At 38.8% G+C, this 14,647-nt stretch overlaps 1 protein-coding gene and 1 long non-coding RNA gene across 5 annotated transcripts in view; both read left to right on the forward strand.

Moving 5' to 3' along the window:
* The window catches only part of LOC108510807 (putative disease resistance RPP13-like protein 1), a 45,806-nt gene extending 33,788 nt beyond the window's left edge, over nucleotides 1-12,018 (forward strand). For 3 of the 4 annotated variants that reach the window (XM_039120499.1, XM_039120496.1, XM_039120498.1), the window contains one exon: nucleotides 11,913-12,018. The gene's annotated coding sequence lies outside the window, so the exon portion shown is untranslated. Of the gene's footprint in view, nucleotides 1-11,909 lie in introns of all 4 variants that reach the window. The other variant, XM_039120497.1, reaches the window with a different exon arrangement.
* A 415-nt stretch (nucleotides 12,019-12,433) lies between these two features.
* On the forward strand, nucleotides 12,434-13,420 carry LOC120107291. The gene is made up of 4 exons (XR_005509160.1): nucleotides 12,434-12,513; nucleotides 12,926-13,018; nucleotides 13,120-13,262; nucleotides 13,341-13,420. It is a non-coding gene; the product is annotated as an uncharacterized LOC120107291 (long non-coding RNA).
* The last annotated feature ends 1,227 nt before the right edge of the window (nucleotides 13,421-14,647 follow it).

Consider the following 14,647-nt stretch of genomic DNA (forward strand, 5'->3'; position numbering starts at 1 on the left):
GTGGTTGAGTCGACCCAAGCTTGAGTCGACCCAAACCCTGAGAGGGTCGACCCAAAGGCAAGACAGAAAGACAGACAGAAATTGGTTCTCTGGAATTACTGAGAGGGTCGACCCAAGAAGAAGTTGAGTCGACCCAAGTGGACTTTGAGTCGACCCAAAGAATGGTTGGGTCGACCCATGGGAAGGAAGGCTGAAATTGAAGTTTCTGTGGTTTCTGAGAGGGTCGACCCAAGGAATGTTTGAGTCGACCCAAGGCAAAGTTGGGTCGACCCAAGGACAGGTTGAGCCGACCCAAACACGGGCTGAACAGTAACGGCTAGTTCTGCAACTGTACTTTTTGTCCTTCCCAAGGTGAGTAACGGCTAGTTTTTCAAATCTAACCATTGGGACTTGTCCTAAGAAGGTGGGAAGCTATTTAAAGGGGCACTATTCATCAGAGAGAACAACTTTTGAGTTGAATATCAAAGAGTACCCAAGAATACAAAAGTGCCCTAATCTTCTTCATCAAGAGCTTCATTCAAGAATCAAAGAAAGAGATTGAGCAGATTCAAAGAGGCATCAAGAGCTCCATCCCCCTTAAAGAGTGAAGCATCCTTGACAAAGAAGAGCAAAGCGACTTCAAAGCGATAAATACTTTCTAACTCTTCCTTGTAGCTTATATTGTTTCATATGCTCATTTAGGAGTTTGAATCTTTCCTTTTGTTATTAAACACTTTGTAAAGGTTCGTTGGTGAGCCCGCAAAACCAACAAAAGTTTTTGGTGAACCCGGAAAACCAAAGTGTATAGGTTCGTTGGTGAGCCCGTAAAACCAACAAAGGTTTTTGGTGAACCCGGAAAACCAAAGTGTATAGGTTCGTTGGTGAGCCCGTAAAACCAACAAAGGTTTTTGGATTGTGAGCCCGAAAAACAATCCAACTGTAATCCGCGAGATTATAGTGAATTCCCAAGGGGACGCTTGGGGAGTGGACGTAGGTGCTAAGGAGAGCACCGAACCACTATATATTGTTGTGTTTGTGTTGTGCTTGTGTTTTCATTTACTCTTGCATCATCTTCTACTCTTGCGTTAGTTTAACTCACTCAAATAGCTTAAGAAAGCGTCCACCGCACTTAATTAAGAAAACGTTTAAAGCACCAAAATTTAGAAGAAACCAATTCACCCCCCCCCCCCTCTTGGCTTGTCACCTTGGGCAACAAGTGGTATCAGAGCGAGGTGCTCTAATAGTGCTCATTGATCTAACAATCAAGAGTTAAAGATCATGACAACCCAAGTGGGATGTGCAATGAGTGAGGGGCAATCCACAAATAGACCACCTCTATTTAATGGCACAAACTACACATATTGGAAAGCTAGAATGAGGATATTCATTCAAGCTTCGGACTATGAACTGTGGCAAATCATCACTAGAGGACCTCACATACCCACACTTAACATAGATGGCACTATCATACCCAAACCAGAAATGGATTGGAATGAAAGTGATAGAAGATTAGCACAGTTAAATGCAAAAGCTGTAAATACACTTTACTGCTCTTTAGATGTAAATGAATTTAATAGAATATCCACTTGCACCACCGCCAAAGAAATTTGGGATAGACTTGAGGTCACACATGAAGGGACCAATCAAGTTAAGGAGTCCAAGATAAACATATTAGTACACAAGTATGAACTGTTTAAAATGGAATCTACTGAGTCCATAACTGATATGTTTACTCGTTTTACTAATATTATAAATGGGCTTAAAAGTTTAGGAAAGTCTTATTCTAACTCTGATTTGGTGCGTAAAATTCTCAGGTCTCTACCAAGGAATTGGGAGGCCAAGGTAACCGCTATTCAAGAGGCAAAGGACCTCAACACACTGCAGTTAGAGGAGCTCCTAGGATCTCTCATGACCCATGAGTTGACAATGAGGCAAAATTCAGAAGATGAGGTCAAGAGAAGAAAACCCATTGCCCTAAAGACTACCACCCCTAGACAACAAACTGAATCGGAAGATTCAGATGATGATGAAGATATTGATGAAGAAGGGATGGCAGTGCTTGGGAGAAAATTCAGAAGATTCATGAGAGGTAAGAATAAGTTCCATAAAAAGAAACCCTTTCTTAAAGGTAACTCAAGCAAAGAAAAGGTTAAGGATAAGGAAAAAGAAAAGGAGACTCCCATTTGCTATGAGTGTAACAAACCCGGGCATTATAAGATAGATTGCCCAGATTTGAAGAGGATGGCAAGAAAGTTGAAAAAGAAGAATTTTATGGCCGATTGGAGTGAAAGTGAGGAATCAAGTTCGGAGGACGAAGATCATCAAGACACGGCCCAAATATGTCATATGGCCAATGACGATGAGGTAGATTCTGAACTTGACTATGATTTTACTGTTGATGAATTGCATGATGCATTCTTAGAACTCACGGAAGAACATAAGAAAGTAATTAATAAAAATAAAGCTCTAAAAGAAGAAAATCAATCTCTCATTAAAGATAAGATAAAACTGTCTCATAACTATGAAACATTAAGTAGGAAACTTGAAAATGAAACCAAAAATCTAATTGCTGAAAATGTCAAGCTAAAAGAAGATGCTGAAAAATATAAATCTTTGGTAGATAGATTTACTCTTAGTTCTACCAAATTAAACTTGATTCTTGATAGCCAAAAAGCTGTATATGATAAGGCCGGTTTAGGGTATAGAACAAATAGGAAACAAAAACTCTTAAAGAATATTTTTGTGAAAGCTAAAAGGGAAAATATTACTTGTTATTGTTGTAATAAGATAGGACATAGAGCATATGAATGTAATTTTAGAAAGTCTAGTCAAAACAGATCAAGTAATAATCAAAAGATAAAATTCAAGAAAGTTTGGGTTCCAAAAGGAACATGGAGTACTAACCCTAAAGGACCCAACTTAGCTTGGGTACCTAAAGGTTCTTCTTGATCTTGATTGCAGGTGTGTCTTGCAGCTGATAAAATGAAAAAACGATGGTATCTAGATAGTGGCTGTTCAAGACACATGACCGGTGCCGAAGATCAATTTGTCACCTTGGAACCAAAGAAAGGTGGAGTAGTGACCTATGGAGACAATGGTAAAGGGTATATCATTGGAAAGGGTAAAATTTTCATTGCTCCATCTATTTTTATAGAAAATGTTTTATTAGTTAAGGGTTTGAAACATAACCTTCTTAGCATAAGTCAATTTTGTGATAAAGGATTTAAAGTTACATTTGAAGCATCTGTATGCATAATCACAAATCCTAAAGATAATAGCATTGTACTTGTAGGACAAAGGCAAAGAAATATTTACTTAGTAGATCTTCATGAGTTAGGCAAGAAAAATGGTTTATGCTTAATTACTAATGAAGAAAAGAAAATTGAAACTAGTTGGCTTTGGCATCGAAGATTAGGACATGCTAGTATGGAATTAATATCAAAACTAGTTAAGAAGGAATTAATAAAGGATGTGCCAAAATTAATTTTTGAAAAGGACAAAATATGTGGACCATGTTCATTGGGAAAACAAACTAAGTCATCTTTCAAATCGAAAAACGTAGTATCAACAACTAGACCATTTGAACTCATACACATCGATTTATTTGGACCTACTAGAACTACAAGTCTAGGAGGAAAGAAATATGGACTAGTTATTGTTGATGATTTTTCAAGGTATACATGGGTTTCATTTTTGGCACATAAGAATGAAGCATTTTCAGAATTTTTGAAACTATATAATAAAATCATAAATGAAAAGAAACTCACCTTAGTAGCCATTCGAAGTGATCATGGTACTGAATTTGAAAATCAACACTTCGAGAAATTTTGCACTAAAAATGGAATATCACATCAATTTTCAGCACCTAGAACGCCTCAACAAAATGGGGTTGTTGAAAGAAAAAATAGGACATTGGCAGAAATGGCACGCACAATGTTGTGCGAGTCAAATCTTCCAAAGTACTTTTGGGCTGAAGCTATAAACACCTCTTGCCATATTCTAAATCGAGTTTTAATACGACCTATAACTAAGAAAACTCCTTATGAACTTTGGAAGAATAAGAAACCAACTGCAAAATATTTTAAAGTGTTTGGATGTAGATGTTTTATCTTAAATAATGGCAAGGAGGACTTAAGTAAATTTGATGCCAAGTCAGATGAAGGTATCTTCTTAGGATACTCCACATCTAGCAAGGCATACAGAGTATTCAACAAAAGAACCTTAGTAGTAGAAGAGTCAGTCAATATTATATTTGATGAGTCTGATAGTGAGTCTGCTAGGAAAGAAAATACTATTGATGATGATACAGGAATTATCGACTTTGAAAAGTTGAAAATTGATGACGTGCCAAATCAAGATAAGGGAGATGATTGCGTGCCACCACAACCCCAAGACGTGCCAAAAGAATGGAGGTATGCACATGGACATCCTAAAGATTTAATCATTGGTGATCCATCTCAAGGGGTAAGAACTCGATCATCTCTTAGAAATTTAAATGATTATCTTGCTTTCGTTTCACAATTAGAACCTAAAACTTATGAAGAGGCTGAAAAAGATACTAACTGGATAAATGCCATGCAAGAGGAATTAAATCAATTTAAAAGAAGTAATGTATGGGCATTAACTGAAAGACCAAAGCATAATTCAGTAATTGGAACAAAATGGGTATTTAGAAATAAATTAGATGAAAATGGATTAGTTATAAGGAATAAGGCTAGACTTGTAGCTAAGGGATACAATCAAGAAGAAGGAATAGATTTTGATGAGACATTTGCTCCTGTAGCTAGATTAGAGGCTATCAGATTGCTTCTGGCATTTGCATGTTTCATGGATTTTAAATTATATCAAATGGATGTGAAGAGTGCATTCTTAAATGGTATTATTGAGGAGGAAGTATATGTAGAAAAACCAACAAAGGTTTTTGGATTGTGAGCCCGAAAAACAATCCAACTGTAATCCGCGAGATTATAGTGAATTCCCAAGGGGACGCTTGGGGAGTGGACGTAGGTGCTAAGGAGAGCACCGAACCACTATATATTGTTGTGTTTGTGTTGTGCTTGTGTTTTCATTTACTCTTGCATCATCTTCTACTCTTGCGTTAGTTTAACTCACTCAAATAGCTTAAGAAAGCGTCCACCGCACTTAATTAAGAAAACGTTTAAAGCACCAAAATTTAGAAGAAACCAATTCACCCCCCCCCCCCCCTCTTGGCTTGTCACCTTGGGCAACAATGCTCCAATACTTTTATATCATGAAAGAACTTTGAAGTCATTAAGAATTAAGGATTCAACATAATCTTATGTTTTTCGAGTATATAAGTTTTGATCTTTATCTGCTCTTATACTATACTCTAAAAATTAATTAGATTGCTCTCATGTTGCTATATACTTAATATATTAAAAAAAAAGGGTATTGGATTTTCATTCGTGCTTTCTTTGAATATTATTCTTGATACTCCTTGAAATAACTTGAAAAGGATTCCATCTACACTTGATTTCAAAACTATCTTTAGAATCTACATTTAGAGATCACTTCTGGCTTACATCCTAAATATCTCATTCCTAAAGCCAAACACATAGAAATAAGATATCATTTTATTAGGGATCATGTGCAAAATGGAAACATATGTATTGAGCATATATGCACTGAAAAACAATTAGCCGACATATTCACAAAACCCTTGAGTGAAGATAGATTCTGCACGCTAAGGAGGAAATTAGGCATATGTGATCCTTTTTATTGAAGAGATATAAAAGGGAGCAAGCAGTCTCATGATACATTCCTCCCATTTCTAAAAACCCATGAAACATGAGTCAAACTTGTAATCTATAGATTTCTTACTCATGTATCATTGTCCCAGAAAGAATTTGTAAGGATTGGAAGCAAGAAAAAAAATTTTAGAAGCGAAAAGGAAGAGAAAGGAAAATTTCTGAACTTGGGTCGACCCAACCCAGAATAGAGTCGACCCAACGTTGAGTCGACCCAAGAAAATTCTTGAGTCGACCCAACATCGGGACCCCACTGTTAAAAGGGGGACCCGTGAGCTATCTAGGGCACTGTTTACCCTTTGTCCTCTTCCGAAAACCCTATTCCCCACTCTCAAATCTTCTCCAATCATCTCCAAACAGTAGATTACTTCAAGATCTTGGAGAAATGGGACCCAAGAGAGCCGTAGCCAAGCGATCCGGGAGAGTCTCACGATTTTGTTTAGAGCCTAGGATATGTATCTAGTTCTCATATGTATTTTGTGTTGATCATGTATCTTTAAACTTTGATTAAGGAACATTGTATCTGTTTTTGTTTTTGGACATGAATGTACTCAAATGTTCCTATTTTGATCAATGAAGTTTGAATGTTTGCTATTTATTGCATCTTTTCCCATGTATCTTTTTGATGATAACAAAAAGGGGGAGAAGTAAAGTTAGAGTATCTATTTTAGGAGAAGTAAAGATCTTAGGGGAGAAGTAAAGATTTTGTGTAGATTAGATAAAGTAACAAAAAGGGGAGAAGTAAAGATATCTTTAGAGTAAGTAAAGAAAGATTGATAATAGTAAAAGTAAAGAAAGTTAAAGAAATGAGAAGTAAAGATTTTGTGTAGATTAGATAAAGTAACAAAAAGGGGAGAAGTAAAGATATCTTTAGAGTAAGTAAAGAAAGATTGATAATAGTAAAAGTAAAGAAAGTTAAAGAAAGGAGAAGTAAAGAAAAAGAAATAAGAACTTATGCAAGAAAAGAGAAATAATTGGGCAAACAAATTGAAAATCATATAAGAAAGCTTATACATCTAAGGGGGAGCAATTTGTAACAATGAAAATCATCAAATCAAAAATTTCTATCAAATTTCATAATTTGGCACATATAATTTCAGAATTTGGCACGCACCTCTCGCACCCCGATACATAATCTGAAACTCATATTTTATCTCAAATTTTTGAAGTTTCATCGCTAATGAATTATAAATGAAAGGGGGAGCAATTCAAAAAGTCAAATTGGCAACATTTAAATGATATAGGGGGAGATTTCACTCTTATATATGAAAAGCTGAAATTCAGCAAGTTAAGCCCTTTCAAAAACTGATTTTAAAGTCAAATAACAATAGGCTCATACTCTTTATTTTGTAATCATCAAAAAGGGGGAGATTGAGGATGATAGTGTTATTTTGATGATTAACAAGCAATTATCTAGAGTATGTTATAAGTTAAATCAATACTTCATTTATAAGTCCATTACTCTCAGTATATTTGTATGAATTGACATAGATATATTTCATTGTTCATTTGAATGAATCTAACATTGAGATGCAGCAAAGTGCGGATTGAGTCGACCCAAAAGATGATTGGGTCGACCCCGGCACATCAAGAAGTCATTCTGCAAAATTGGCACAGATGAACAGTGAGTTGGGTCGACCCAAGGAAAGCATGAGTCGACCCAAGGATCAAGATCCTCAAAACATGAAAGAAATATGTTCTCTGGATTTACTGAGAGGGTCGACCCAAACAGTGGTTGAGTCGACCCAAGCTTGAGTCGACCCAAACCCTGAGAGGGTCGACCCAAAGGCAAGACAGAAAAGAAGACAGAAAATGGTTCTCTGGAATTACTGAGAGGGTCGACCCAAGAAGAAGTTGAGTCGACCCAAGTGAACTTTGAGTCGACCCAAAGAAAGGTTGGGTCGACCCAAGGGAAGGAAGGCTAAATTTCAAGTTTCTGTGTTTTCTGAGAGGGTCGACCCAAGGAATGTTTGAGTCGACCCAAGTGAAAGTTGGGTCGACCCAAGGACAGGTTGAGCCGACCCAAACACGGGCTGAAGCATAACGGCTAGTTGTGCAGAAGTGCTTTTTGGACTCCCAACGGCTATAAACGGCTAGTTTCTTCAATCCAACGGTCAGGAAGGACTATTTGGAGGTTGGAGAAGTATTTAAGAGGGAGTATTCATCAGAGGAAGCAAGCTTTGGGAAAATACATCAAGTGCATTCAAGAGAGAACCCTAGCAAGGCAAGCTTCATCCAAGTGCTTCATTCAAGAATCAAAAGAAAGTGGTTGAGCAGATTCAAAGAGTCATCAAGAGCTCCATCCACCCTTGAAGAGTGAAGCATCCTTGACAAAGAAGAGAGAAGTCACATCAAGCGATAAATATTCTCTAAACTCTTCTTTGTAGATTATATTGTTATATTTGTTCATCTAGGAGTTTAAATCTTCTTCCTTTGTTTATTAAACTACTTGTAAAGGTTGGTTGGTTAGCCCGCAAAACCAACGGAATAGATTGATTGGTGAACCCGGAAAACCAATTGTAAAGGTTCGTTGGTGAGCCCGTAAAACCAACATAGGTTGTTGGTAAGCCCGTAAAACCAACGTAGGTTGATTGGTGAACCCGGAAAACCAATTGTAAAGGTTCGTTGGTGAGCCCGTAAAATCAACAAAGGTTTTTGGTGAACCCGGAAAACTAAAGTGTAAAGGTTCGTTGGTGAGCCCGTAAAACCAACAAAGGTTTTTGGATTGTGAGCCCGGAAAACAATCCAACTGTAATCCGCGGGATTATAGTGAATTCCCAAGGGGTCGCTTGGGGAGTGGACGTAGGTGCTAAGGAGAGCACCGAACCACTATACTTCTTGTTGTTTGTATTGTGATTTGTTTAAGCTTACTAACCATCTATTTGACTTGAGTAAGATAGTTTAAATTTAAAAGAAACCAATTCACCCCCCCCCCCTCTTGGCTTGTCACCTTGGGCAACACAAGTGATCAGAGAACGACTTCGTACAGCTTAGAGTCGTCAAAAGAGTTATGCTGATAATAGGAGGAGAAAACTGAAATTTTAAATTGGGGATCATGTTTTCTTGAGAGTGTCATCCACTAGAGGAGTGATGAGATTTGGGGTTCATGGTAAATTGAGCTCTAAGTATGTGGTCTATTTGAGATTTCGGACAAGGTTGGAGAGGTGGCATCGGCTCTACCACCGACTTTATCCAGTGTGCACAATGTTTTTCATGTGTCAATGTTGAAGAAATATGTCCCAGATCCGAGTCATGTGGTAGCATATGAGCCATTACATCTTCAGGAGGATTTGACCTATGAGGAGTTCCCGATACGAATTGTGGACAGAAAAGATCAGGTATTACGACACCGAACCATTCCTTTTGTAAAGGTACAATGGAATAATCATACGGAAAGAGAGGCTACTTGGAAGCTCGAAGAAGAGATGAAAGTCAAATACCCACAGCTTTTTGAAACCTCAGGTATGTCAATTTCGAGGACGAAATTTTTTTTTAGGGAGAGAGAATGTAAGGACCCACATTTTTGGTGGGCTTGGGCCGGCCCAATACGTGAAAAAGGGGGAGGGAGTCTCCCGATTGAAATGCCCTCCCTCCCCTGTTTCGAAAATACCTCCCCTCCTCCCGAATCCACCGGAAAGGAGGATCTTAGGGTGATAAAAACCCTAGCAATCGGGCCGAGATCTCCTCCTCTCCCTAGGGCATCAACCGAGAGGCTTCCACAAAAAAAAGAAGAAGAAGAAAGAAAAGAAGAGGGGAGATTGGGGTTCTAAACTTGCTGCGGAAGGGATCGGACTAATCGCCGTCGATCCGGTCGGGAGGATCTCGCCGGAGGCAAGGTGAGTCGTTCCTTCTTCTTCTTCGGTCTCTAAGCCTCTTGAACACGGCCGGCGAGCCGTTGGATTTGGAGACAAGGAGCCCGGTTGCCTCGTTCTCCTTCCGTTCGACTGCCATCGTCAGGGGGTGGCGCGTGGCCGGCCGTCGCCGGGCGTGGCGCATGGCCGACACCACGATAGGGGCCGTCGACCGCTGGGGTCGCCGGCCACAGGTGGCCACTGCCACGAGCATGCCCACGAGGAGAATAGAAAGGAGAGGGAGAGAGAGAGAGAGAGGGAGAGCCACTCGTCTTTACTTTCCCCTTCTCTCTCTCTAGTTTATCTCTAGATGGGGCCCTCTCTCCCTCTAAACTTAGTTCCGGGGAGTTCATTGTTTTGAGGGCTCTACATAGTCTTGGAAATGCTAGATTTTAGAGGACCCTTTAGAGGATTAAACAGGGGTCCTGAATTATCATATGTCTTGAGTAAATTTTAATGATGATTTGACTCTGTAGGGGAACAATCTATTGGACGGGAGGAACGCTGAGCGGAGTTCTGTGCGTTCCGGTTTATAGATCGCCGTGAGAGCGGGTGATTAGTTGTCTGAGTTTTCAATAAAGGGTAAGATTCCTTGTACGCCAATCCTACATGATATAAATATTTTGCACTATATATATGTTTGATATGCTATGATCCAGACAAAGCAAAAAAAATAGTTTATATTAAATTATATTTTGGTCGTGTTGGCTTGTGATTGGAATTATGATGGATGCATGTATGTGTATAACCTATATCTGCATAATTGGATTTATGGATGTGGTGGCATGGACTAACCATGTTATATTGATTGCCCTGTCACGGGCTGGAAACGTGACCATGGTTAGTCTAGGTCGGATAAAGTGGAAAAGGGAATGGATGTGTGTTTGTGAATTGATTAAATGAACAGGGACTTTGGGCTTATCTCGTTATTATTCATTGCCCCATCACAGGCTGGAAATGTGATATTATCGATTGCCCCGTCACAGGCTGGAAATGTGATACTATCGATTGCCCCGTCACAGGCTGGAAATGTGACACTATCGATTGCCCCATCACAGGCCGGAAATGTGATACTATCGATTGCCCCGTCACGGGCCGGAAACGTGACCGGGATGTAGCCCAAAGTCGGAAAGATAATTGATCTGGATCAAGTTAACATGGAATAGGAAGAAAAAGCATTGAAAATAGTCATAGTGATTTATAAGCTATATATATACTATATCATTCTTATGTGGCCAGACTTTCATTGATGTTTGATGTATAATTATGGACTTTTATTGATGCTTGATGTTCATAATTATATTGATTATTTGAGTCTTATGGAAACTGTTTATGATTTCATGAAATGTGCATCGATTTGTCGTGGTTTTCGAATTCATATTATTATTGTGTTGGTATGGATGTGTAGGGATTCTTACTGGGCTGTAAAGCTCACCCCCTCTTCTTCTTTTTCTTTACCAGAGTTGCAGGATGCATAGATTTGGATGGGATGGGCGCAGAGTGCGAGTACCAGAGTTATTAGTTAGTTAGTTTGTTTATCCTTCTTTGATGTCGATGAACATTTGAAGACTTTGTAATTGAACCAATTTGTTTATTTGGACATGTCGGATTTGTCTATTTGAATTATTAAATTAGTTGTGGATTTATTGGAATTTTTGTTAATCATAGGCCTTGCATGATCTTTAGGGCACTGCTCTAGGGCTCATGCGGCCGGTCGCGTACCGGACCCGGGTGCTGGGTTCGGGGCGTGACAATACTACTTGGCAACTATTTGATACTCTGCATCATTCTCATCCTTTCAGCTACATAATCTCATGACCTTACCTTCAAGAGAGGATATCTGATACCAGTTGGAGTTTAAAATTGCTCAAACAGAAGTGCGTATCATACCATCATTAGGACGAATTTCTTAATTTTACCAAACCCAATAAGATATTGTTTTCATGATGTGGTCTGATATCTATCTGATCTTAATTTTCTTCTTTTCTTTCACAAGCAGATTGATATCTCGGTACAGGATTGGCACATTCTCCTTCAACGCCAGTATGTCTCGTCTTCAACAACGTCAAGCAACAGCATAATGACATGCAAAAAGAAGTTTTGAGAGGTAATTCGCTATCAGATCCGCAACTAGTGAAATCTAAGAAGAAAAAATAGCTTTACTAGTTGCTTGAGAGGGGGCAAATTTGGTGATAATTTATTCTCAAAAGTAAAAGGTTGCTTGGTGAAAAATATCCTTCCACCTTTTGATTTTTTTGATCTATCATCCTGTTTGTTTTTATATCCTTCCTTTTGCTTTTGTATGATCTAGCAGGCCCAACAGACCAGCTTTAAGTCCTTGTTTCTGAAGGCTTCCATCCAAGTGTATTCGTAGCTGGGGTTCCAGCACAGTCATATATAGCACAAGCAATTACCCATCTACGGCATGAATTCTAAAAACCACTAGTTGGAAACAATGCATTAATATACAATTATGAGTACAGAGACTAAATAGGAAAGTCAAGACTAAGTCTCTCTGGTTGTCATGCAGACGAAGGATTGATGACAGCAAGATACCGATGGTCCAGTTCTCATTGTTTCACAAGCTTAAGCAGAAGAATTTAGCATTTTTTGCTTCTATTAGCCTCCCGCTAAAATCACTATTGACATGCATTTGAACAGGACCTCACGAACAACTTCCATCCAGGCATGCAGTTGGATCATGATTGTCATACTGGAGAACTTTTTTCGTCAACTTTGTTGGAACCGATGATGTCTTTGCCGGTGAAAGTTCATATGTATTTGATTTCTGAGTTCTATTTATCTATTGTCATCTTTGTTTTCATACCTTTTATTTGCTTCTTTTGCTATTGAAAGTGTATGATCCAACCTCAAAGTTTTTGCTAGAAGCAATGAGATTGGAAGATCAAGCACAGGTATATAGCCCATATGTGATATTATTTTTAATAACCCTAATTGTGAACAAGCATTATCTCAACTTTTCAGTCGCTAATGTTCTTAACCAGCAAAGCTGAATCTGTACTTCTTGTTACCACTAGTGCATATGCTGCGTGTACATGATCACACAGCACGTGGCTCTCTTTGATATTCAAAGTATTTCACAGGGATGGGCAGCAGAATTCAGCATGCTGCCTTCTGCTTGCCACCCACCACGCATAATTAATGAGATGGATTTTTCTTCTTCATGCAAGGATCTTTAATTGTAGTTTATAGGGTTATAAGGCATGAAATTATTTCAGAAATTTTATTTGGTGTATAAGATGCTGCCGTTTTTATGGCCTTCATAAAACTTGCTGCATCACACTGTGTAATCTTTTAATGGAGCAGGGTATCAAAAGCTGGACTGGTTGTGAAGCAATGTACATACAACAAATCGCTTGAATTACTGATCCTTCCTTGGAAAATAAAATGTCCCAGTAGGTGAGAATTATACATATGTAATTTAAGCATGGCGGACTAGTAGTTATGTTGTTTTCTCTTTTTTGTCTTAATCATTTCTATTGTTTTGTATTTTTGTATAGTAAATCAGGTGTATGAGCCTGATCAATCATTATATTTCCCTTTTCGCTAAAGGATATTGTGCTAGAGGTAGTAAGACTGGAATTCGCCTTCGCACAATTACAATACCCTTCGATGTTCGACAGACAACAACTTAAAAGCAATTGTGAGATGCCAAAGAACTTCTTTTTGATTTATTAAATTGCCTAAAAGCTGCTGTTTCTCACTGGACTCGTGGTTGCAGGATGCAGAAGCCTTGCAGATACGAAGCGTGCCTATTTCATGAACAATATATTCAGCATGTCTGCTGTCTTGATAAACAAGTTTCGAAGCATTGTGTTGATTAGTTTTTTGGACTTTGCTCCAAATTCCTATTGGAAAAGGACTTTTTTGCAAAAAGGGCATAATACGTTATTTCTTTCACGTGACTTTCAGCTAGGCCCTTTTAAGGTTTTTTGGGTTCTTTGGGACCCAGGTTCCTTGGTTTCCTTTATAAGGCAGCAAAACTCTTTCTAGGGTTTTAAGGAAGGACCCCCGATCGCCGCCCCCTGCTCTCTCTCTCTCTTGGTTTTCTGCTCTTGGTGTTCCGGCTTCAAAAGGTGTCTTCTTCCGCTCGCTGGGGACTCTCTTTCTTCTACCATAACTCCTCTCTGTGGCTTCTTATTTCCGTGAGCCATTTGTTCTTGCTATTCATAGTATAAGAAAGAAGGGAATGTAAGATTTTTGATATTCCTTTGATCTACCATTGGAGCTGTAGAAAGGTTGCTTTGCATACTATACTTTTGATCTATCATTGTGGCTGCAGAAGGGTTGGTCCGATCGGTTATTTTGCCTTATATTTGGTTTATTGTTGCCTCCTCTTGTGATCATTTGGCAGTCCATATTTTGAGCTTTTATGTAGCTTTGTTTGTACCCTATTGAGACGATTGACATAGTGGATTGCTCCTCCTTCCCGTGGATGTAGGCACTTGCTGCCGAACCATGTAAATCTTATCTCTTTGTGCTTATCAATTTATGCCTGTGATGTGTTTGGTGAAATGCCTGAATGAGAATAACTATTAATTGGTAAGTCAGAAAGATTTATTCTTGTGCCCAATGATCCCAACAATTGGTATCAGAGCTATGGCTTCTGTCGGGCAACAAAATTCATCTAGGGCTAACAATTCGGCTTCTGTTTCTCATTCCACTATCATAAGGCATGAAGTGGCAGTATTTGATGGCACAGGGGAGTTCTCACTATGGAAGGTAAAGATGAAATACTTGTTGGTTAAAAAGGGTGTAGCAAAGGCCCTCAAGGGTATGGATGCAATCCTAAGAGATAATGAGGCTATCAAAGAAGAGATTAATGAGAGAACACTAAGGACTCTGTTTTCGGGCTTGAGTGATAAAGTCCTACGCAATGTTGTGGATCTTGATACAGCTAAGGGAGTATGGAAAAAATTGGAGAGTCTATATATGGCAAAATCTCTTACTAATAGACTATATTTGAGGGGAAAGTTGCACATATTTCATATGGCAAAAGGGACTTCACTCAATAATAAGCTCCTGCTT

Source organism: Phoenix dactylifera, unplaced genomic scaffold (genome assembly GCF_009389715.1).
Source record: "Phoenix dactylifera cultivar Barhee BC4 unplaced genomic scaffold, palm_55x_up_171113_PBpolish2nd_filt_p 000819F, whole genome shotgun sequence".
NCBI lineage: Eukaryota > Viridiplantae > Streptophyta > Magnoliopsida > Arecales > Arecaceae > Phoenix > Phoenix dactylifera.